The following is a 13,382-nucleotide window of genomic DNA, read 5'->3' as shown; positions in this document are numbered from 1 at the left end:
TCTCACGGGGCACTTCCTCCAGCCTCCAGCCCCGCCTGGCGTTAACACTGCTGACCATGTTTCTGCCTGAGGCTTCTTTTGATACGTGCACCACCTAAGTATTTAATTCTCAAGGGTGCTATTCGAGGAACCCTGGTGGTGTTGGGGACGGGGAGCAGTTTGAACCACCAGCCACTGTGAAGAGTTCCAGTCTTGGGAACCCTCAGGGTGGTCCTGCCCTGTCCCGTAAAGTCTCGGTGAATCGGCATCGACTGGGGGGGCGGGGGAGTTGGCGTTTGGAGGTGCCATTAGAAATGCAGCCGTTTCCCGGGCTTCATCTTTGCGCGGCTCCCCGAGTGGAGAAATGCCAGTGAGCTTTGGTCCTGTGCTGGGTTCTGCCACCAGGGGACAAGCTCTGGTGACGTGCTCAGGATGAGCAGAGAGACTTCTGGGACTTCCTTTCCCACCTGACTGTCTCTCATCCCCTTCCTGGCCCGGCTGCCCTGCCTGAACCTCCAGTGCAGCGGTTCTCAACCTGTGGGTCGCGACCCCTTTGGGGTTGGAACGACCCTTCCACAGGGCTCACCTAATACATCCTGCATATCAGATATTTGCAAGATGGTTCATAACAGTAGCAAAATGGGAGCAACAAAAATAATTTTATGGCTGGGGTCACCACAACATGAGGAATTGCATGCAAGGGTCGCAGCATGAGGCAGTTTGAGAACCACTGCTCTAGTACCAGGCTGGCCGGCAGTCTTGGTCATGGTGGGGAAGTTGCTCTGTCACACTCAGCTGGGTGAGCTTCCAGGGGTTCCCCGGGCCAGGGTGAGGAAGTTAGTTGAATGTTTCCATCCTGAGTGTTTTTGTGCTACTGCGGCTACTGTTTTGAATCAAGCAGGCCCCTCCCCGTAGGAGGGCAGGGCCGCCTGCTTCCGGAAGGACAGTGGCCGGGGGAACCCAGGGGGACTGCTGGGAGAGAGATCAGCTCGAGGGCAGTGGGTTTGGCAGGAAAACCGGAGGGGACGCTGACACTGCTGCTGGGCCTTCCGTGGAAACATCGAGAAATGGGGAGCCAGGCCGACGGCATTTACCGACCTCTGACCCTGCAGTCCCACTCTAGGGAGTACGCCCCAGGCAAACAAACTCATGGTGGGGGAAAAATAGCTGGGACAAAATGTTCACCACGGTCACATTTATAGCAGCAAACGCCACGCCCCAGGCAAGTGCCCCAAAAGGCTGACAACAAAGGTGAATGAACAGATGGGGGCGCCCAGCGGGTAAGTGGGCAGGAAGGCCGTCTGACTTCTTAAGTGGACATGCAGGGATGCAGAGGGAAGGGCCATTCGACCACTCAACACCCAGAGGGTCAGTACAATGTCGACTGACCATCTGACTGAGCCAGCCAACCACCCTGACAGAGCACACACTGGGCCGATAAGCATCCCACAACATCTCAGAATCACACACGCACGCATGCACACACACACACACACACACACACACACACACACACACACACACGCCCTGCGAGAAGTGCAGACCACCCCAGTCACATACAAGCCCCCCAGCACCGTCCCCACCATTGCTGCCAACTCAATCCAGGGTGTCCTCGCATCCCAGCCACAGCAGCTAACAAGTGACAGATGTGTCGACTCTAGAGACTTGCAGGATGACATGGCAGGGACTGGGCAGCCGATGTGGGCACCTCTGCCCCCCCTTTCACTCCCCCAAATGCCAGGTGTGCAGCCTTCGAGGCTCGGCACCAGGGCCGGGATATCCGGTCCATCAGGGTCCCTCCACCCTGAGGTCGGGCTCCCCACTCAGAGACTTCCTCCAGCCCCGAGAAGGCAAGTGCGGGTGAGAGAATGATTCTTCTGGCAGAAGCACAGGGGGAAGGACGGAGTGGGGGGGAGGCTGCCCTGTGCAGGTGACATAGCGATGGCCTGCCCTCCCCCAGGGCAGCGGGGAGAGGACTGAAGTCAGAGAGGACTGACACCGGCAGGGGGTGCACTCCTGGGGGCTGAGGCAGGTTCCCAGGGCCAGACAAAGGCCATTGTTAACAACATGCATGAGTCAGAGTGACCACAGGAGAACCCCCCCACCAGGAGACCTTTTGATGGTCACACAAATCCCTCTGTGCATTGCATCCCACCCCTTGCTTCCTTGGGTAGCACGGCAGCTTCCCTGCAGCCCACCCTCAGACACTCAGGGAGCAACTTTCTCTGCAGAATGTTCTGGAGCAGTCTCAGCCCTGGCTGAAATTGGGGGGATGACGGGGGGAGGGGCGTAGCAGTGTGAAAGTAAGGGGCAGCACAGGGAGCGTGGATCTATTTGCTTGCCGTGAGTGTTGCAGCCTTCAGAACTATCTTGTTGTCAGGTGCCACCAATCGTATTCCATATACACAACAGAACAGAACACGGTGCTGTGCACAACAGAACGATCCGTGCACAACAGAACACGGCCCGGTCCTGCGCCATTGTCACAATTGTTGCTATGCCTGAGCCCATGGGAGCAGCTAGCAAAGTGACCACAGCAATGGAGGGAAATCATGCTCACGGGGGAACCACAAAGTAACGGAGGGAGAGGGTGACCTCCAACTCAGGAAGGCCACCACGGTCCAGAGGGTGTGTGTTCTGCTGGGGGCAGTCCACCACAAAAAGGCCACACCACACGGAGGGCCGCCCAGGAATGTGGAAACAGGAGTGGGGACCCCATTTAGAGAGCAACAAGCGGAAGCCTATGAGCTAAGCTCACTGGCGGCCTGGCCAGCAAAGCTCTCTCTTGCACTGGGAGCGGCTGAGGAGCAGGGTTTGGCACGGCAGGGGCAGCCATGGGTGGTGCCGTTTGCTTCTGAGCCTCGTTCTTATCTGTCAAATGGGGGCGCAGGCCACCAGCTCTGCGGGGTGATTATGAGGACTTTAAACGGCCTGCTCTGTGACCTCCCGGCAGATGTTGTCTCCCCTCTGTCCCCCACCTGCTGGTCCCTCTGACCCCTCCCGCCTCTGCGCAGGGGACAGCTGTCAGCTGGCAAATGGGGTGGCCACTCCCTTTCCCTGGTGGCTCCACTCAAAACTCCAGGAATTCAAAACAAAGGCCTTCCCCTTGGGAAAACCTACCCAACCGGCCAAATCCATTCCACACCACAGCAACTACTGGGGGACAGACTAGACCTGCCCCAGGGCTTCCGGGGCTGTCGGCAGCCTTCAAAGAGGAAGAGGGGGCCACTTCTTTCTCCCTGGAGCGGATGGTGGGTCTGAACCACTGATTTCGCCCAGCACCACCTGGATCCCACCCAACACTAAGACCCTTCTGTATCTTTGCTAGGAGCCCTGGCAGCGTAGCGGTTACATGTTGGGCTGCTAACCTCGAGGTCAGCAGTTTGAAACTGCCAGCAGCTCAGAGGGTGAAAGACGAGGCTCTCTACTCCCATCGTCTCAAAAACCCACGGGGGCAGCTCTGCGCTGTTCTGTAGGATTGCTGAGTTGGTACCACTCAATGGCAGGGAGCGTGGTTTGGTTTTTATGTTTGCTGCATGATATCACACGCCTAGTACATATTTCCAGAGACCATTTTACAATAAGGGGGGGGAGGCGTGGGGGTCCCATGACCATTTATGACAAAATGCCTGGCTGCCAAAAAGCTAATAAGTGGACCGTGTGACGGCCTGGAGCCAACCCTTCAGTTCCTCCCTTCTCTTCAGTTCTAATAGCAAACAGACACACACACAAACACACACACACACACACACACACACACACACACACACACACACACACGGTTGGGCCAATAATCACAAGGTCAGAAGTTCCAAACCACCAGCCACTACAAGAGAACGATGAGGCTCCCTACTCCTGTAAGAGGTATAATCGTGGAGCCTTACAGGGTAAGTTCTCCCCTGCCTGTTGACTTAGCATCCACTCAGCGGCAGTGAGTTCTGAGCCGATGGTTGCAGCTCAGAACTGTCTAGAAGGGAGTTTGTTTTCTTATAAAGCATGGGCTAGCTTGATTGGCCTGTATCTCAAACTTCTGGACGTTTTTAATAAAAATTTAATTTATTTGCCTAGACAGAAAGCATCTTAAGCCCAAGCATTGTCATGTGTAACATGTGTAACATCAGCATTCTCCTGATCCTCTAAAAGCATCTACTTTCTCTGAGCCTGAACACCCACCCACCCCCGGCCCCACCCCCCCACCCCACCGTGGAGAATGGTGGGTAAACCACCAGTCAGACCTGCCCTGGCACTCACAGGAGGGTCAGCAAGATCAGACAAGGTCACAGGCGAGTAAGCTGACTCGGCAGGCCCGGTGTGCAAGGCCAGGAGGCAGGGAGAGAGGGACGGGAGAGGGAGGAGGAGAAGGTGCAGTCTGGGGGGCAGGGAGGCTTGGTGCCCACAGCAGGGAGGAATCTGAGGCTGCCCCCAGTCCAAGCCGGGGTCCCACCCTGCCCGCCCCCAGGAGTGGCCCAGGAGAAAGGAGGTGGCTTTGCAGTCAGCGTGACAGTCACCACCAGCCTCCTGCAGCCTGGAAAGCTGCTCTGGAGTACTTCTGTTGGCCGATGGTGGGCGCCAGCCCAGGGTGGAGACGCCACACCAACCTGCAACTGGTTCCAGCCACGGGACCTAAGCAGGACGCCCACGGATGTCTGACGGGCCAGCTCGCTATCGCTATCCGACATCTCCATTTATCTCAAGAGTAAAAACCTGACCATCCGACCGACTCGAAGCGTCAACGAGGCTTGTCTGCCAGCACGGACCAAGGAGGGGCAGGCAAGAGTTGTTAGGTAGCTAGCACAGGGACAGGGGCGTCCGTCCAGTACGTATGCTCAGAGGTTCGAGACTCTGGTCAGGAAGGGGTGGTACACCTAGGTGGGTGTTACACCTGGATTGGCCCATCTGGGCCAGGTGCATTCAATTCAGTCAATGGGGTCGACCAGTATCATCGCCCAGGCCTCCCAACGGCCCCTGAAAAGCCAGAGGTTTTGCTCTGGGTGCTCTCTCCCAGTGGGTGCTACACGATCGACGTGGCACAGCCCGGCTGCAGTCCGGAGCTGTCCCGCAACTGTGCCACGGACTCTGTCTGGCTTGTGTTCCATTTACTGCAGAACCTGAAACTGCTACTGTTCTCTACACACTCACTTGGATCACAATACAGGCTTTGGCGTAAATTCTTTCTCTCGAAGCCAAGGACCGAGGTCTATCTCCCACAGAGAGATCTAACAGAGTCACGTGCTGTGACAGTCGGGCTGGGTGTCCCTTTGGCCGCCTGACCTGATGGGGTGACCATTCACAAAACGCCCACTTCCACCGGGCAAGGGGCCTGTGTGTGTGGAGCCTATACATGTGGGTGTGCACCCAGCGGGCAGTCTTGGTGGGCGCTAGTCAAGGTAGGCGGGGAAACGAGTGAACTCTAAGTCGTGCCATGGGGGCAGGGGGTGGCGAGGGCTAGGAAGGAAAAGGAAGGGGGTGGGGGCGGGCAGAGAGCTGAAGGTGGCCAGGGAAGGTCCTCCTGAGAGGAGACGGAGACAGGGACGGCGCTAGCACGGCGTCTCCCTCTTTCCACCTCTGCCTCCTTTCCTTTGCCTGTCCCGAGACCACGCAGGGTGGGTGGCTGTGGAAACACCACGGGAAAATGTGCCGCCCCGCCTTCTGTGTGTGAAATGCACGCTTTTCCGGGGAAAGGATCCAGGTCCCTTATCTTGGTGTTACTGATAACCGTGTCGCTTACAACCCAGCAGCACAAGGGTCAGTGCCTTCCCTTCTAGTCCGTCCCTCGGGGCTCCAAACCAGCGCCTTCCTCGGCCCCTGGGGCCAGCCCTACATTCAGGGGGTGACACTCAGCATGTCTCATTAGGGCACAGCCCTGCTCCGCAGCCCCACCCTGGTCTCTGAGGGCCTCAGCTCCTCTCTGGGATCCCTCAACCACCAACCATGTCCTCTGCCCCCCACCCCTGCAAATCCCATCGGCTCCACCTTCGGAAAAATCCATGTGGGCCCATCTCCCTCACCACCTCCTGCCTCGGCCACCCTGGTCCACGGTGCCACGCTCCAGCCTTGCCAGCAGCTGCCTGTGGCTGGGACGACCCTGTGTTAGGCTTGGTGGTCAGAGAAAGACACCAGTGACGTTCATCTGTGTGCAAGAAAGAACTTTCTATCAAGAAGCAACTGTCCATCACGGCCCTGAATCCAGTGCTAGCCAGGCTTCTTCAACGCACGTGGCTGCAGGCCACTAAGGCAGGAAAGTGGCTCAGAAGCAGGGAGGTGCAGAGTCACGTGAATGGGGTCAGTGGGAGCCTGGCAGGGTGGGGGCTGCTCTCAGGGTTGACGGCCCACATGGGGCTTCCTCTGGAGGCAGACATGGGGTCCCAGCAGGGAAGGAGGCCAAGTGGCAGAGAGGAGTTGTCTCTGCTTCATCTTGCCCTTACACAGAGGCCACAATCCCAAGGGGGGATGGGGGAGAGGGTCAACAAGCTACCACTTTGACAGGTTGGATTCCACCCATAGCCAGCGTGTCCAGTTGATATAATCCCTACCGATCACAGGCACCACTTCTGCATTCTCTTGTCGCCTGTATCCCACCCAACTCCAGGACCCCTGCCTCCAACACTGGGCTCCCATCCATCCCTGCACTTGGTTCCCTGTGCAGGGTCTTCCGTGTCCCTGGGACTCACTTCATCAGGTATCTGCTTCAACGTGGCCCCCTCCACCGGTATGCTGGCCACGAACCCTGCCACGCTGTCTTAATCACACTGGTTGCCATCAGCCAAATTATATCTTTCTCTAGATTCTTCCATGGGTCGCCCTGGTGCTGGTGTGGGTTACACGCTGTGCTGTGAACCTCGAGGTCAGCAGTTCGAAACCACCCGCTGCTCTGAAGGAGAAGGATGAGTCTTGCTACTCCCGTAAAGAGAGTTCCAGACTCGGAGCCCAGGGGGCAGTTCTGCCTGTCCTGGAGGGCCGCTGGGAATCAGCATCGACTCCACGGCAGTGAGTCTGGGTTTTGAGTTTCTTCCTCTCACAAGAACCTACGCTCCTTAAGAGCAAGAGTGTTGTCCTGCTCACTGCAAACCCCAGCACGGACGTACCTCGGGGCTGTCTGCAACGAGGGGTCAAGGAGAGTGCTAGAACCTGGCACAGACACCCAGAGGAGGGCCCGTGTCTGTTTGCAGCAGCATCTTAGTGACGCCCCCGTGGGCGTGGTCCACAAGCAGAAGGCAGACTGCACCGCGGAGCTGGCCGGAGAGGGAGGACTCCGGTTCGGGCTCCAGCTCCCGGCCACCTAGTCTGGCCGGCTCACCGCAGCCCAGTCAGGAAGAGCAGAGGGAGAGAGAGCCCGAGCTGCGAGCCAGGAGGCCCGTCAGCTTTCCCTGCGAGGAAACAGAGCAAGGAGACACGGAAGAAAGATTAAGGTGCCTGGAGGAGATGATGAAGACGAACTTCCATCCAAGGAGTCCCAGAGGACCCCGCACCAGGAACGGGGGAGAATGCTGGCAAGAAAATAAAGTTGTATAAACTGTTGAGTGGAAAATCAATTTGCTCTGTGCCCGTTCACCTAAATATCTCTGCAGCGCTCTCTCGCTCTCTCTCTCTCTCACACACACACACACACACACACACACACACACACACACACGCACAGCCTCACAGAGGACGAAATATCCAAGGAGATACTCCGGGCAGAAGGAAATGGTGTTGGGAGAAGCACTGGAAACAGGAGAAGCACGAAGCACACAAACTAGCTGGTGCCCAGCACACCCTAAATACACACAGACTGGGGAGGAAAAAAACAATGTCTGGGTTATACACTTTTTAGAATTAGAAAAAAAAAAAAGGACAGGTTGGGAAGGAAGATGACCTTAACATGTTGAAGAGGAGACAGAATGAAAGACCGCCCCCCTGCGCCCGCCTCGCGCTCCCGTGAACCCCTCATGGTAACCGCTGTGTCACACCTCAGGGTCTTCCTCTTTTCCCTGACCCTCCAAGCATGGTGTCCTGCCCCAGGGACTGGGCCTTCCTGGTCACAGGTCCAAAGTCCACGAGTCAGCGTCCAGACAGCACTTCTCAACCAGGCTTGCTCTTCCCTGGCAGTCCCTGGCACACATGAGCTCCTCTGCCAACAGCCATGTTGCCCAGGGGTCAGTAAGGAGCCGTTTCATCAGAACCGAAGTCTAGCTGTCTCCCTAGCTCCACCAGCCCCTGCACAATGGTCACCGGCCAGAGGCAAGCTCTGCCTGAGTCGGTCATGATTCCTGCCGATTCCACGGACCACGAAACACTGCACAACGGTTATCCTCGAGCCTGTTGTCAACCCATCTCGTTACAGGCCTTTCTCGTTTCCAGGGACCCTCCTCTTGCCAAGCCTGACGTCCTTTTCCAGGGGCTGGTCTCTCCTGGTTACATGCCCAGAGTATGCAAGATGCGGGTGTTACATAATCGCATGCCAACTGGAGGGTATTAGGAGTGAGGGGTTGGGGTCTAGTCTGTCCATCAGGTCACAGCCTGATGACGCCTCCTTGTGGGCATGGCCTTCTCATGAGGATTCTGGAAACTTCCCCTCTCTGTCTGCTTTGGTCTTCCTGTTGGCAAGCCACGCTGAGACTTACTGAGTGCTGCTAGACTGTCTTTCTCTCTGCTTCACGTTCTTGTTGAAGAGCCATGCTTGGAGAGCTGGAGAAGCTACATGGAGACCCACGTCAGCCCTGAGACGCTCCCACCACCATTGGATCCACAAGACATTGCACCCACCGGCCTGTGATCTTCCTGCATTTTGCATCATTGCATGTGCTGTATGAGCCTGAAGAGGAATTCATGGGCTAGTATCGGACATATGGACTTGATCTGGACTGAGCTGGGATGGTTTTCTTAATATCCAGTTACTTTTTGATATAAAGCTCATTATTATACATGAGTGTCCCTGGATTTGTTTCTCTAGGCAACCCAGTCTGACACACAAGGCATATGTCCAAAGGCGTGACTCTATTCTGGCTGTGTGTTAGGGCAAGACTGGAAGCATTTGCTGATGCAAAGTCAGGGGCTGGCGCCTCCGGGATGGACCAGGAACTCAGTGTAGACACAGCTCAACTCAACTCAGGGTAGACACACCCCTGTGGGTTTCTGAGACTTGAACTCTTTACCAGAGTAGAAAGCCTCATCTTTCTCCCATGGAGGAGCTAGTGGTTTTGAACTGCTAACCCTGTGGCTAGCTGCCTATGTTAGTCTGGGTTGACTAGAGAAACAAACCCAGAGACACTCAGGTGTGTAAGAGAGAGCTTTATATCAAAGAGCAATTGTATATTGAGAAAACACCCCAGCCCAGTCCAGATCAAGTCCATAAGTCCGATATTAGCCCGTATGTCCGATACCAGTCTATAAATTCCTCTTCAGACTCACACAACACATGCAATGACAATGAATACAAGATCACAGGCCATTGGGTAGAAAGTCTTTTAGATCCAGTGGCAGTGGAAACATCTCAATGCTGACAGGAGTGTGACTCCATGTGGCTCCTCCAGCTCCAAAGCTCTTGCGTCTTTGTCAGCAGGAACGTCTCAGAGGGAGAGTGTGTGTCCCGCCTCCTGTGAGCTATTTATCTCCTTGGTGCCTCTAAAGGAGGTCATCAAATTGCGACCTGATTGGCAGGCTAGACTCCGCCCCTCCACAAGTTGACACCAGATGATGTCACTACCACACCGCCCAGTGCGTGGCCCAGTGCCACGAGGGCACTCCGGCGGCAAGCAGAGAGGATGGACACGCGTGGCCTGAAGGAAGCACTCGGCTGACTGGTCCGTGTGCAGCAGTGTCGAGGGAACCGAGAGTCGGTCATTCCCTCATCTACTCAATGCCCAGGTTTCCCACGGACTCTTTCCCCAAATCACACATGCTCTTTACCCCATCTCTGGCCTAGGAGCCACCTGAGAGACTGCGAGAAGTCTCTTCACACCCCTAGAGAAGGTTCTGAGGCCACCACCTGTCTGCAGGGGCTGCCAGCAGACAGGTGAGAAAGGGGGTGCCCAACAGTAGCCCCCAAGGCTGCCCCCCAACAGGCAGAAGCTGGGCACAGCAAACACCGGGGAGTGCAGGAAGGTGGAGGACACATGGGATTCAAGGGTGAAGGCATTTCCTACCATCTCCGCTGCCCTCCTCTTACTTACTAAGTATGGCACCGGCTAGCACAGTGAGAAAAAGGCCAGTGGAAACATCCCTTCCTTGGTGCGTGATGAAAAGGGAGAGGCAGCAAAGGCAGCTAAACAGGGGCGAGGTGAGGCGAGCCACTCCCGGGAGCACCATCCTTTCTGCAGGGATCAGGATGGCTCCCCTGGCTCCCAGCGGCTTCTTCAGGGACATGCAGAGCCCAGCTGGCAGGCTATGTCCCGCTGTGCGGGCCTTACGAGGTAAGATAGCGAGGATGACTTGGGACAAGTCAATGACCACAGGACAGTTCAAATGTTGATGCACAGGCCGGTTGGCAGTGCCGTCTGAGAACCCGGACCAGGAGTTGTCAGGTGGCTTTGGTCCGAGCCGGAGTCACTGCTCTGTCCCCACCTCCCTCTGCCGACAGGCAAACGCCCAGGCCTGAGCTTCAGCAGGATTCCAGTTCTGAGCAGGGTCTGCTTTGACCTGAGGCTGCAAAGCTGCCCATCAGTCATCAGGGCCACCTTCCCACTGGAATGGTCTCCCCGTCTCTTTCCGCTCAGGTGCGTCACTTTAAAGGCTGCGCAGCCCAGCTCCCCAACACGGGTCGTCAGGACTGCCTCCTCGGGCCCAGGGCCTTGCTCCCGCCGCCTCGGCACGTGTCTGTTCCCGTGACTTAGTTGTGAGCTTCTTATGCTCGGGTTTCACCTCTAGCAGGTGACCTCAGAAGGGGCGGGAGGCTTGGGGGGCACTTGGATTACTACAGATTAGGTGGAGGCCAGGGAGCCCCCCACAAACTCAAGCCAAATCACTGCTGCCAAGTCAATTCCGACTCTGAGACCCTATAGGACAGGGTAGAACTAACTCCCCTGGGGGTTCCAAGTCTAATTGTTTAGGAAAGTAGACTGCCTCATTGTGCTTCCACGGAGAGGCTGGTGGCTTTGAACTGTCAGCCTCCAGGCTAGCAGCCCAACACGTTACCCACTACACCACCAGGGCTCCTTAGGGAAGAGGCAGGGAAAGTTTCAGAGTGAGAAGTACCGATGCTCCCTGTCTCTTACAGTGAGGAGAGTCCTGTCCTTCCAGGGCTGTGCTCAGAGGCACAGGTTCTCAGCTGGGAGCCGAGAGTCTGGAAGGAGGCACCAGGAAACAGGATCCTCAGTGATAAGGGGTTGGTCACTCCTCGCCCGGTGCTTTTGACCTTGAGAAGATTGTGTGGACAAGGTGGACAGCCAGAGTGGACAAGCCAGGGAGACCGGTGACCTTGGAAAAATCGGAGGCCTAGCCAGCTCACCTGGCCATCTTGACCTTCAGGGAGAGAGACGGGACTATCTGCTCGCGTAGAGTTACAGGCTCGAAAACCCACAGGGACAGCTCTACCCTGCCTGACGGGCCTGCTGTGAGCCGGCATCGGCTGGGTGGCAGAGTTTGGGGTTTTGTTTTATTTTGGGGGTGGTCTCGACCATCAGGTTAGAAAAGTGCAGGCCACAGCAGCCGTAGGTCACCCCCCCCTTGTTAATTACCCTGCCAAAGGCGGAGCAGGGTGACGTGAGCGAGAGGGAGCTGGCCAAGAGCTAACCAACACAGCAGCGAGTGACCGAGAAGGAGGGAGAGAGAGGGTGGGGCTCGTTCTTATTTTCAAGCACAAACCTCCTGCCGGTGAGACAAGCTGGGAGTAGAGGCTGCGCCCCTCTATTTGCATACACACTCCCTCACGGACCCCAGTGGGATCTGATTACCAGGAAGGAAGGGCTACAGCATGGCGGGCTAGCAGAGCTGCTAACAGAGACTTGCTGGGGGGTGGGGGTGGGGGCCTCTAGGACCCTTGCCTAGGCAGCCCTGAGACCGTCGGGACACACGGACCCCACTAAGTGACAGCTTAACAGGAGAGGATGCTGCTTGGCACCAAGGGTCCCGGCGTGTCCACACCTAGAGGGCGCTCAGAGCACTAGATGACCCTATAAAAATAGCCCGCTTACCAACGGAGCCCGCGGGCGGTCCGAGTTGGGGAAAAACAGAAGCCTTCTAGTTTAGGGTTAGCAACACCGAAACCAAGCACATGACATGAAGTGGATTCCAACAGGCCTGTTGAAATTGAGGGGAGTGGGGGCCAAGGGAAGGGAGCCCTACCTTTGCAGCTCTAGAATTATGACTGCCAAGGTAATGATTAAATATGTATGGGGAGCCGCTCGCTGATCAGGGCAACGCAACCTTGCGACTCAAGGAAAAATCACAGCAGGTCCCTGGAGGAGGGACCGGGTCCAGTCGGAAGGGGGCTCGGGAAGCCCTGTCCTGGAAGGGGGCCCTGAGAGTCGGGGGGGACCCGCCCACAGGGAAAGCGGGTCCTGTCCCTTTGCTCTCAGAGTGTCACGGCGGAGCTTGCAAAATGGGCCTGGCTGTTTAAAGAGGAAACCCCCGCCCTTCTCTGGGATGACTATTTACTGCTCTCGCTGCCGGGTGAGACACATACACAGCCAGTAGGTCTTTACCTGAAGGCCCTACGGTAGCCGAATGTCACCTGTCCTAACAGACACAAGGCATGCACCTGGGTTCTCACACCAGAGGACACACAGCTGAGACCCGGTCTCCCTGGGGTCGGGCCAACAACTCGTCCCCGGGAAAAGCCCTCACCCCACCTTCCCGGCTAAGGCTGACCTGGCTGAGTAAGGGGGCCGTCCACAGATCACTCACTCGGTCACCATCCCCTTGCCACAGAGGTCCACCTTCAGGGCAGCATCCGCCTTGCTCGGTGGAGGCCGCCAGCTGCCACTTCCGCTGCCTAACTCTCTGGGGTGTCCGTCCGTCCGTCCCTACCTGCCTCTGCAGCCCTGCCGCGCCTGTCGTCACCCCCACCTCCCCTCCCCCCCAACGTTGGCTCCCAGCCCAGCTCTCCCAGCTGATTTCATCATTTCCGGTTGGCTGCCGGAGGCATCCCTGCAGCCGACAGGAGAAGGTCATTCCCACTAAGACAGACGCCCTGCACTCCTGCACCGGGCCCTTGGCCCTTACCCTTTCTGCATTGAGGGTCCTTCTGCTTCGGAGGGAAAAAACAAAGACCCCCAGTCGCTCCCAGACCTGAGGAGCCAGGCATCGCAGCATCAGGAGACAGAGCTATTACTTGCAGGAGCTAATCCTACGTTTCACTGTGTGCCAGGACACGGGCAGGGGCTTGCCAGTGGCCCGTCACAAGCGACAGGCCAGGCCAGGCAAGAATCTGCCAGGGCAGGCAGGAAACACATATCAAGGGCCCGTGTCCCCAAGGTGAGCCTCCC

The 13,382-nt window shown here is 56.9% G+C and overlaps 1 protein-coding gene across 5 annotated transcripts in view; it reads right to left on the bottom strand.

Moving 5' to 3' along the window:
* Positions 1-12,913, bottom strand: part of PACSIN2 (protein kinase C and casein kinase substrate in neurons 2) — a 62,113-nt gene extending 49,200 nt beyond the window's left edge. For 4 of the 5 annotated variants that reach the window (XM_030885250.2, XM_030885254.2, XM_004700235.2 and 1 more), the window contains exon 1: positions 12,766-12,913. The gene's annotated coding sequence lies outside the window, so the exon portion shown is untranslated. The remainder of the gene's footprint in view (positions 1-12,765) is intronic. The other variant, XM_045291593.1, reaches the window with a different exon arrangement.
* Between the last annotated feature and the right edge of the window lie 469 nt (positions 12,914-13,382).

Source organism: Echinops telfairi, unplaced genomic scaffold, assembly GCF_000313985.2.
Source record: "Echinops telfairi isolate 266 unplaced genomic scaffold, ASM31398v2 ScPeMD7_2;HRSCAF=8, whole genome shotgun sequence".
Classification (NCBI taxonomy): Eukaryota; Metazoa; Chordata; class Mammalia; order Afrosoricida; family Tenrecidae; genus Echinops; species Echinops telfairi.
Note: the sequence above shows the minus strand (reverse complement) of the source record. Positions and strands in the feature narration are given on the sequence as shown.